At 45.8% G+C, this 12,024-nt stretch overlaps 1 protein-coding gene across 6 annotated transcripts in view; it reads right to left on the reverse strand.

Moving 5' to 3' along the window:
• MAP6 (microtubule associated protein 6) overlaps positions 1–12,024 on the reverse strand; it is a 56,976-nt gene that overhangs the window by 27,032 nt on the left and 17,920 nt on the right. The window lies entirely within an intron of this gene.

Below are 12,024 nucleotides of genomic sequence, written 5' to 3' on the forward strand. Positions count from 1 at the left end.
GTGTAAGGAGCCAAGATTTCCCACAGGCACCCCTTACACATGCCTGTAAACACAATTTTGCTTATATTGCACCAAATTATATGCAACAGTTTTGTTAAGACTGTAAAGGAACAGTTTAAGACAAAATTGTTTTAGATGTAAATTCAAGCAGAGTAGGAAATGTAGAGTATTGTGATCTATGGCTTCTCTTTATTATCTGATGGTGAATTCTCGAGTTACTGGAAAAAATAACACCCATCTTTCATTTCTTTTGGACAGAGCTGCAACATTTTGGAGAAAAAAAAAACCCAATCACATTTAAAAGATTTTTAGCATCTGCTGGACACATTCTGGTTCCCATCCACAGACCCCTTTTCTTGCCTTTTGTAGTTCTTCCCAACAGTGCACCAACATCTTTCAGTTTTGAAGAAAAACATTTAAATTTTCTCTCTAAAAATTGCCATTCATCTCAGGATGGGGATGGAGAAACCCCAAGTGTGTTGCTACTTTAAACAGGTTGTGTCCAGACATAGTCCCAGGTGGTTAGAACCTTAAGAATCCAGTGCAAGCCAGGAGCTATCCGAACAGTGCCCTCCGCAAAGGGGTGAATTTTCCTTGGAAATCAAAGCCCTTCTTTTAATTTTGGGACCTCTGAGGCAATGGGACCTTTAAGTTGCAGACTCTGTCCCTTCCCGCCCTGTTCCACTCAACCACCTTTGGGTTGTGTTAATTCATTTTCAGCCTGGTTTACTAGGGAAACAAACTCTGTGTGAGGGTATTGCCAGTCATTCCCTTCGCGTAATAGCTTTGAACATCTTAATCAGCTTCAACCAACTTTGACAAATGATCATGGAGATACTCAGCTTTTACTTTTAGGAAGGTAAGCAGTTAGACTGAGTCCAGAGGCTCAGCTTCGCTATGGACACACACAATTCATCAGTCACCAGAGGACCCACTCAGATGGGAAGGCTAGGCTGCAGAAGTTCATCTGTTGTCCCAAGGGTCCAGTGACAAATGATCCCTTCATGTGCAGGATCAGTGCAGCTCCCTGCCCACCCAGTACTACACTTCCCATTCACATAATCCCACTGCAAAGACAGAACAAACCTTTCTCTTCCAAGATAACTGCTGGCTGCAACAGTTCCCTGGGTGTTTCTCCTCCTAAGACACCTACATTAAGGTCTCACCATATCTGCAGGGTGACTGTGTCTGGCCTTGCGGCAGTCAATATGGCTTGGCCAACACAGTTGGTGGAGCTTGGAAAGACCTTTGCAATGGCAAAGATGACTGCCTTAGGATGAGCTGAACGCCTCTTTGGGCTCCATTAACTGACTAGATCTCCACTAATGGGAATACAAACATCTAGCATGTGTGAAGACACTCACACGTACACCCCTAAATGTAGGTATCTTAATCTAGGAGCCAAATCCCATCTCCAACTCTTTACCCTTAGTGTTGATTTTACCTACATCTACTTTTTATTTCCCCGTATTTCTTCGTTTCCTTCCCCCTCTTTTACCATTCAGCCCTCCCTGGGACTGGATAATACAGCCAAAGGCTCAGGGTTACTAGGATTGTTTGAAGGATGCTATTCTTCATGAAACTGTAGCACTGAATGAGCAGTATGTGAATGGGCTCATCTGTGTCCCCTTCTTTCCCGTTCAGTGAACGTCACCCATTTGTCCACAGACACTTCTCTGCAGTCCATTGTTAAAATATCCCTCCCGCATGAAGAGTTCAGAGAAAAGAAGAGGAAACATCTTTAAAAACCAGGATTACAGAACTGGATTAAAGATGTAAACACATTACTGACAAACTCAGAGTTCACCCTAAGCTGCTCAGAAGATAAGAGGTTTCTTCCTAGGATCCACGTTGGTTCCAAAGTAGGCTATGCATTTTCAACTGCCTTCCAAAAGGAATTAAATCATGCACCAATTCTCTCTTTTCATGTCTATCTGTCACTCAGATTCCTTCCTAGCAACTTCTGAGCCCGCTGGCCATTTTCTGTCATATTTGTGTCAGAGGTAGGAATCTCCAAGGTAATAATCACAACACCTTTTCTCAAAATCAGTGAGTGGGCACAGGAGACACATCCAAACTGTGTTCTTCAGCTGAGCAAAAGACAGGCAAAACTCATTTTCTCACTCATTCTAAGGCCAGCTGGACAACCAGCCCACATGGACCACCAGGTCAATCAGCAAACCTACAGAACCAGAGACAAAGGATGGAAGCTGTAGTACCGTGCACAGAGGCTGGACTCCGAAGATGGAACACAAACCAGGATTTATTAATTCTGCTGCTCATAAAATGCTGGTATACAGGGAGGTGAGTTTTGAAGCAGTGTGATCGTATTTGTTACCCTAGTGCCTGGCAACCTCATTTTGTGCTGCATCATGCAAACATGCAGAAAGAGGCAGACTGCTCCCTGAAAAGCCTGTGATCTTTGTAGAAGAGGCAGACACATGAGGTGAAGAAAAGGGAGAGAAAAGCCTTGTGCTACCTCTGGGCTGGCAGGGAATGCATTTCTGCACTCCCATGGGCTGGCTGCTGAAATGCTACAGCAAGAGATCATGCAATACAGCTGGGCTCTTAATGCAGCAACCTATCTCATTTGACTCAATTTGAGCACAAATTCCTCTGCTCTTCTCCGTCCTTGCTTTGCTGGTCTTAAAGCAGATGTAACAATTCTCTGAGTACTCAGCTCTGCCACACTTGGCAACAGGACCCGTGAGACTACTTTGTGTCTCCCAAGATGACCCTGGCATTGCAGGCCAAGGATAGACCAACAGCTGTTCTTAGAGCATCAGCATGCATCCAGCAACATCCACCAGCTCTGAAACAGCTCAGCCACAATCTTCTCTGGAAGAGGAGGATAGAAGGGTATTCATCTTGAAATATTTTACAGTGTTGACAAAGAAGTTGTCAACATCAGGTATGTCACATGGATTCAGCGCACATCTAGAAATATTATGTTGCCCAGAGAGGTGGTAGATGCCCCATCCCTGGAAACAGTCAAGGTCAAGTTGGATAGAACTCTGACCTAGTTGAAGATGCCCCTGCCCATGGCAGGGAGGTTGGACTAGATGACCTTTGAAAGTCCTTTTCAACCCAAACCATTCTGTGATTCTATTCCAAATCCTTTCCAGACAAATGTCTGTGATTTCACATCACCAGCTATTACACTAGAGCCAGTTTCTTTCAAGCATGTGAGAAAGCATGTGTGACGTTTGCATGGAGTCCTACTACACCTTGGGTGGACCAGCTACTCCCTGCTGTGATCACGCTGAAGGACCCAGTGTGCCCAATTCTGCATGATCTGCTGTCCAGAGCTTGCAGAGGCAGTAGAAGGAGGAGAGAAACTCAGATCATTTACTACAGCTACGTCTGGCGCAGCGAGCTGATCTCTGTGCCTATTTTTGATATTCAGGCAACTTATAAACTCAAAAAAAATGTTACTAGAATAGACACGGGCTGTTCTGTGCTGGTTGCATCAGTGCCCAGAAATTCAACTTACCATGGTTAATTAGCACAGAAGTACTAATTTCTGTATCTCTCTGACTCCACTACAGATGAGTGAAGGAAAACAGCCTATTGGGAACTACCCTTGAAAAATGTCAGCTCCTGAACTCAGCCCAACAATTGCCCAACAATTTACTAGTTACCCTGGGCCAAACACGTAGGCAGGAGTGTGCTAGCAACTTTGCAGCCTGAATCACCATGTTTAAGTGGCAGGCACATTGAGTTTACTCACGCAAAGTACAAATGAGGTGGCAGGTGCCCTGCTTGGGGTCTGCATCTCTACTGATAGTAGGGATGATGGGGAAGTCTCAGGAAGGTGACCTAAATCCCCATTCCAGGTCTGGGGACTCTCCATCAAATGTCTGTCTGATACTGCCCTAAGTCACCGCGAGCTCATGTTGCCCAAGCAGCACACAGCACTCCTACAGCCTCTCAGGGCAGTCATACTGTGCTATCTGGAACTGGCCTGATGGTCTAGGATATTTATGTTGCTTTATAAATTTATATACTTCTTATATGCAGCAAAGGAGTGAGAGGAAAAGCAGCAGCTTTAAGAGCTGGTTTATATTATTTATTTATTTATTGTTCGTTCTGGGAATAGTAAACATCTGTTCTCTAAGTTTTTGTAGAATCACAGAACAGTCTGGGCTGGAAGGGACCTTCAAGACCAGCCAGTCCCACCCCCCGCCAGGGGCAGGGCCCCCTCCCCCCAGCCCAGGCTGCTCCCAGCCCCGTCCAGCCTGGCCTTGAGCCCTGCCAGGGATGGGGCACCCACAGCTGCTCTGGGCAGCCTGGGCCAGCGCCTCGCCGCCCTCACGGGGAAGGGTTTCTTCCTCACGTCCAACCGAAATCTCCCCTCTCTCAGCTTCAAGCCATTCCCCCCTGTCCCACCGCTCCCTGCCCTTGCCCAAAGCCCCTCCCCAGCTTTCCTGTCGGCCCCTCCAGGCACTGGGAGCTGCTCTAAGGTCTCCCCGGAGCCTTCTCCTCCCCAGGCTGCACAGCCCCAGCTCTCCCAGCCTGTCCCCACAGCAGAGGGGCTCCAGCCCTCTGACCAGCTCCGTGGCCTCCTCCAGACTCATACCATATCGGTTGCTCCTGTAAAACTAAAGCTAACATTGGTTTGGAGAAAGCCGCTGCAGTTTTGAGACTGCCCTCATGACTATTTAACATCCCAAAGCCAATTTGTGGCAAAAGTGCCCAAAAGTTATAAATTCTGTCTGCAATCTTAAATAAGCCCTGAAAATGTTATTTTTCCCTATTTTAAGAACAAGAGGTCATAGTGATGTCCGGAGCACCACAGACCACTCCGCACAAAATTAGCTCTGAAAATACTTCAGGAGCATGCTAAGACCCCATCCTAAAGGAGCTCAGCCCCAAAGCTCACCTTAAATGTGAACAAAAGCCTTTGCTCACACTGCAAGGATGGGTCATGAGCACTGACTAGCATCAGTGTGGATGTAGCCAACAAGGCACAGCTTAGTCCAGCTCTTTAATTCTTTAGATAAGGGATTTTCATTGCTTTTAATTTTGCTGAGGAGGATTTTAAGATTTGCTATCTTGGCATGAAACGGACGGGTTGAACTCAAATAGCAGCAAATTATGCGTTTCCTAATTTTCTGCCTAGCTCAAGTCCCAGCCTTGTAAAGAATAAGAATTAATTCAGGAACCCAGCACTCACCTGAAATGGAAATCAAACTGAAACTCAACAAAAAGGTGTATATGAGGCCTAGGATGACCTTTTGCAAACCAAGTCCAACACAAAAAATTCCCAGTGAAGATAAAAGTTTAGCCATCTACCCACCAGACGAGAACACAGAGCTGCATAGGATGGGGCAGATGTTTTAGAAATTAATAGGTAGAAGATCTCATGACAGTAGCCTGGGGACATGGTGGTCTGATCTTTACCCATTAAAGCCAAGAGTTGCTCTCCACATGTATCAGTGGATACCATGCTGCTCTTGTGTGGGGCTTCATCCACTCTGGTTATGTTATTTTAATTGCATTTTTCCCTTGGCTGAGGCTTGCTAAAGGTGGTTGCAGGGGAAGGTGACCTGAACACCCCCCTGCATCCCAGCCAAGAGACACGGGGTTGATGTGAGCCCCAAGCTACAGCATGCAGCTGTCTCTGGAGATGCTCACCAACACTCGTGTAGGCATTGATTGCCTTCATCTATTGATGCCAGAGCAAAGCCAAGAGGAAAAAGGAAGGGGAGACAGGGCCAGGTTTAACCACTTCAAGGCTTCCACCTACTATGAAAGACTTTGAAGGCAGGTTATGTTTGTTCAGAGCGAGCACAGGATGTTCATCTATTCTGCTGACAGCAGTTTTACTGGCACTGAGCCAGCCCAATTCCGTCATCTTAACATGCAGAAAAGGGAGATTAGGAACTTCATGGTGGAGTCCTGCACAGGGATATTTCCAGCTTAATACAGAAAACTATGGCTCAATCAAAAATGAAAAATATTCACAGTTTTCACTGGGGGAAAAATCCTTTACAGAATGTTTGGCCTGAAACACTTCATTCATTCTAAAAGTAAAAGTTCTTTTTCAGTTTCTTTAATTATTTTCCATCCCTTTTTTTTCCTTATTCTACTCAGGACAATACAAAAAGACTATGAATCCCCTTATGAAGCAACACATCAAATTGCCTTATAAGGAATATTTCAGAACATCACATTTCTCTTTAATATTCCTCTAAACAAAACAACAATGAAAAAATAGACATTTGGGCCAAACTAAGTAGCAAATTTGTTTGGGATTTTCAAATTATTTTGCGTTTCTGCAATAGAGAAATAGAGAATTTGCTCTCAAATATTCTCCAGCTCCCTTTTCTGTCTTAATGCAGGAAAAGAGATGTTCAGTGAAATTAAACAGTGGGAACTCCAAAATCAATGATAACGGCTGGTCAAACTCTGGAACACAATGCCAAAGGAGGTCACTGAAGCTCAGTATATAATGAAATTTAATTAGTTCATGGTTGTTTAGATGGATATTGAGAATATTCAGAGTTCTCAAAGGAAATTTCAGCAACACATCCTTGAGATGATACTCATTAACACTGCTCTTCAGCATTTAGCTGTTCTCTACAAACTATGGGCCAAAGCAGGAGCTATTCCACACTGCAGAAATCTCCTCCAACCTCCCTCCGGTTGTCTGGTCCTGGCTGCGATCAGCCAGAAGACACTGGAGTAGCTGGACTGTAAGCAAATTCTGCTCAGAGAGGATTGCTCACATGACAAGCATGCACATAGCTTGATCCTAAAGCTGTTCTCTAATGTGAACAGAAAAATTCCATTCAGACTCAGAATAAACAGGCTGTGTATCCTCCTGCAAACACAATTAATTTTAAAGAGAAGCCTGATCAATGGTTACTGTTCTGCAAGAGCCAAAACATGACTCCTAACACATTTTCAGCAATAAAGAAACACTGACCCATGCTGAGGTCCCTCATGCAATAGTAAATGGCACAGTGTGTTCTTGCCTCCCAGAGAAGTAAGTCTAAAATCCTGGACCTGGATGATTCTATGCTGCTCGACACGTTGCTTCACCCCAGGACACTGGCTTCCACCATTTCATCCCATCTCTCACGCCAGCCCCCTTTGGTTGAAAGGTCAATTCCAACCAGCTCCTACTGCAATGGTCTTGTCAACACACACAATATGACACAAATACAAGAACCACCTCTGTCATTGTCTGCTGCGTCAAGTGCCCTGTCCCCCACTCCTACGTGGATGCTTAATGACAGCTTTATCCTCTAGTGCCCATGTTATTATCTTGTACACAATAATTTACTGTAAGGCTGCACTGAGACTATGAATGGTATAATGAAGCTCCTGGTGCCCAAGATTATTTTCTCCCAAACATTAATAATCAACCTCTAAGACATGCGCGCACACACACACATCCATACATGTACACAGAGCAAGTCAGTGTGGATGAGCCAGTATCTAATGGTGTACAAAGGCTGAAACAGTGATATATTAATGCATGCATTTGAAACTTGGACAATGCACAAAGGAGTAAGTGTGAGCAGGATCAGGAGAGGCCAGTATCTGTGGGCATCCTTGGTTAGGGCCCACCAAGTACAGCACTAGCATAAAAGAGGAGGAAAGTGCCAAGCCTTCAACAAGGCGACTTCGGTACTGGCTGAAGCAGGCTATGAGTAAGATAGAATTTACGTCCTGAAAAAGGATGAAGTGAAGTCATTTAGCAGAGCAGAACCATGGTGCAATCCATTTATAAAGGCTGATTGAATCAGCTGCCCACAAATCATGGATATTGCTTTGCCTGAGGGCCACAGAGCAATGCCTTCCAAGGAAGCAGAACTATTGTGCATGCTGTCATGTCAAAAACATCATAAATACATGACTGCAGGTGATGGTGAACATTGCAGAGGGCCAAAGAGCTGAGAGAGCAACATACTGTGGGAGAGTAACCCCAAGAGTAACAGCTTTGCCACTGCCCATGCACAGACAGTTGCTACTCTCAGCACAGAGAACTGAGGACCATCCGTGAGGAAGAGCCAGCCACTGGGACACTGAGCAGCATGGAGAGGTCCATGTATGATAGGAAAGGGTGAGATAAACCCCCACACTCAGACTAGGTGGCACATCTGGGCACCTTTGACACGCAATGTCCATTTTGTGGACCTCAGAGTAAAACACCAGCACCCCCAGGATCATCTCCTTCCTTCCACCACTACCTTCACATTAACGCTACTCTACAGCCTGCAGCATTCACTCAAGTCCCTGTGCTCAGCCAGCCACGGGGAAAGCACAGCTTGAGCCACACAAAGGATGTCCACCAGCATCTGCTACAGCCCGGCAGCCCAAGGCCCTCCCTACCTCCTGATAGCTAAACCCAACCAACGGGAAAAGCATGGACTCTGGGGAACATCACACCAGGAGATCCCACTGCAGAAATGCCAGAAACCAGGGAAAGGTCCATCTGGAGACCTGGAGAGAGGCTAAACCCAGTGATAGCCGAGACCTCAGGAACCCTCCTGGTGTGCAAATCGCAACTGCATGGAGATTCACCCATTTATACCTCTCTGATTCTGCCTCGACGTTATAAGCTCATGGGTCCTGCTAAGGAAGCGACACATGTTGGCCATTCCATACAGAAGCTTCTGTGCTGTCTTCATACATGCTTAAGCCTGTAAAGTTGGTGTCACCAAGGAAGCCAACCAATGCAGACTGCTAGGAACACTCCCTGCGTGACCACAGCCTGACATTTCTGAGCTTGCTTGCAGAAATAAACCATCTGTAAATGTCATGTTCACTCCTGGAAAATGGGTCAGGTCAAAGCTCTGCCAATATCCCATTTAACGCACTGTATGTCTGTTCTCCAGCTGGCTGGAGTAAGAGCAGTGTCGCATCCCCCTTGTCCTCCAAACCGGCAGATGACTGCAAAATTTGCCACAGGGTTAAACAAACAAAGCAGCTCATAGCACGGACACTTTGACGTAGAAGCATCTTTATCAACATGGTGCTGTAGCAAGAACAGGATTGGGAAAAGTGTTGCCAACAGGCAGATCTGGATAGGCTGGAGAAACCTCAACAGCATGAGAAGAGCCAACGTGCTCCTGTGAAGAGTTTGCTGGGCCAAAGAGCATCATATACCTGACTCCAAGACAACATGGCACAACTGCACACCTGCATCAAGGTATGGACACATGAATTAACTAAACTACGCTCATCCCTCAAGGTCCCAGGGGAAAAAAATGTTGAGAAGAAACCATCATAGTGGGAAAAGTGGAGGAAGTTGCAAAGACAACACTGCATGGTAAATTCTGCTCTTCTTCAAGCGCAACGATTTTTCAGTGCAACTCATGTGAAGTGCGATGAACTCATTCAAATATCCGATGGGATACAGAGAAACAGGCAGTGCACACTGGGTCTGTCTCCAGCTAAAGGCAGCCTGCCTCTGCCCATCCCCACGCAATGTGGCACACTGAAGCTGTGCTCCGCTGGTGGCCTCGCGAGCCTTTGGCTCCAGTGGGATTCTTGCTAGAGAGATGTTTTCAGCACCTCATTTCTAGTGTCTGAAGACACGAGAGGCGAATTAAAAATGTATTATTTCAGTTCAGCGAAACACTTCAGCACATGCACAGTGGCTCTTAGCTGCTACTTCCATGTAAATACGGGCATAAGTGACTGCCTGAGTCGGAGACTGGTAGGGCAGGCGGCAGAAGCTGTACGGGAATCCACGATGTGACTTGTCAGTGGGGCAATCTGGTGCAGCAAGATGTGCCAAGGCTGAGGAAAATGAAGCACTTCAGGTCAAATGAAGCAACTGCGTTTCACAAACTCATAGTACAATCAGACCACACCAGAGATCCAGCAGCAGGATGGGGAGGGAACCCAAAGGCACCCCATCACCTTCAGCAATGGCAGGCCAGACACCTACAGAACCGAAGAGCTGTTGCCCAGGGAGATGAAGGTTGGTGCATAGAATCTTATCATAGAATCACAGCATGGTTTGGGTTGGAAGGGACCTTCAAGACCACCCAGTCCCACCGCCCCTGCCCCAAGCAGGGCCCCCTCCCCCCAGCTCTGCAGAAATCTTTCTTGGGAGCTCTGGTGGGAAGCCCTTGAGCTCATCACCAGCTCCTGTTCCCTAGATCCTGGCCCTTCTCCAGGCTGGGGATGCTTCAGTGATGCTGCAGTTCAGCTGCATAGGAACCGCAAGGTTTGCCCTTGAGGCAAAAGATGGAGACGAGTGGTGCTGGGGATGACAGGTAAGATTTTGTCTGAATTTATTCAATTATCATCGAAATCACAGATGCAGAAGGATGGGTCTCTCCAAAGGAAGGTCAGGACATAGCTGTCTGACATGAAATAGCTCTTCTGTCACAGCAATGCTATTTGGCTAGCTGTATTTTTCTGCTCCCTTCAGGGAATCATTACTTCCCTTCTTTCTGTATTTCTAATGCAGCTCAAAATTAGCGTTGCCCTCTGATTTTATTTCTAGTCTGCGTGACAGCGTAATCGCTCACCCTGGCACATGAGCAGAAGTAGATTCAGCAGTAAAGGGAGTAAAGGAGGAAGATGGTGAAACTTAAATAGCAGCTATTGTTTTGCCACTGCATTGATGACTCGGAGCATTACTATTTGCTCCTCATTGTAGTAGCTACTATATGACTGTATCTATATGACTTCACAAGATGACTGGGCACCAGGCATCCTAGGAATCATACACATAAAATATGAAGAAACTTGTTAAGTCACAGTCTGCATTTCAGTTAAAATATGGAAGCAGTTCTATTGCTTTCTGTTGCTCTGTTCAGACCTAGTCACCTGATTCCAAAAGGTTTCCGTGTCTGAGATGGCAACAAGGCAAATGCTAGGAAAAGGGAGATCATGGATCAGGATTCCCATGAACATTCATGGAGGAGGCACTGAGGAACAAGGATGTTGACCACTAAGTACAAGAGCAGTAAACCAAGCCCCATGGCAAATTTAGTGCCCAGAATATGTTGTATTCAGGTTTTTCTTTGCACTGGGCTGGAGCAGTAACATGCTGCCGGAAGTCCAATGCAAAGAAAATCTTGAATACGACATATTACTTCTGTACATACTGCCCATAGTAGGTAAACGCATGGTCCATCCCTGCCGTCTCCTGGCAGCATCCCCCCTCCACCTCAATGATCCTGCAGAGCTGATGGAGATGCTGATGCAAGGTCACAGCCTCAGTTGCTGCTCATACCAAGATGTATCTCCAACGTGCCTACGGGATAGAGAAGCCTGCAGCTCAGCTTAGAGGCCAAGCAACCAGGACGGCCTCTTGTTTTCTGTGAGACCACTGAAACCTGGGTGTTGCAACAACCAGGTATCTCCTAACTGATCTTAAACTTCAGTAACTCAGAGCCTCTAAGCTAAAATATCGTCTGTGAATGCAAAGTGTACACACATGCTTAAGCTCCAAAGACACCCAATTTTATCCTTTTCTAGTCTACAAAGTAAAACATAGGAAATAACGTATCATCCAAATGTCTTTCATATATATACATATATATGCTTTGGATGCATAACATCTTATTCTCAGAAAAGGAAAGAGAGTTCAAATCCATGACACTTTATACAGCATTCATCTGCAAAGCATGCTGGCGAGCGGCCACCCATCCCCACCGTACAGAGGCTTGTGGTTTCCCACTGATGGGTGCAGATATTTTTTGCAAGAACTACTCTGGCAGAAATCCCTTGAATCCATCAGCTGGGGTACCAGGTCCAACACAATGAATATTTCACAGCAAAAAGCTCTGCAGCTTGATAAGCTGCATTTCTACTGTGTCCCACGAGGCAGTGCAACAACCACACAGCCTCAAATAATGCAATACAGAACGTGGATGAAGGCAGATGAGCCTACATTTGGTCTGATCACCTGCCTCTGCCATGTGTGTTTGTGTATGTATTTGAGCTCGTGCTATTTCTTTACAAGATTTTTATATATATAATGAATCTAAAATATTTTTTTAGCATACAAAGGAGACAGCCAGTTGCTGGCTTTGGCAGAGGGCTTAATTC

The sequence above is a fragment of the Falco punctatus genome, assembly GCF_963210335.1.
Source record: "Falco punctatus genome assembly, chromosome: 2".
Classification (NCBI taxonomy): domain Eukaryota; kingdom Metazoa; phylum Chordata; class Aves; order Falconiformes; family Falconidae; genus Falco; species Falco punctatus.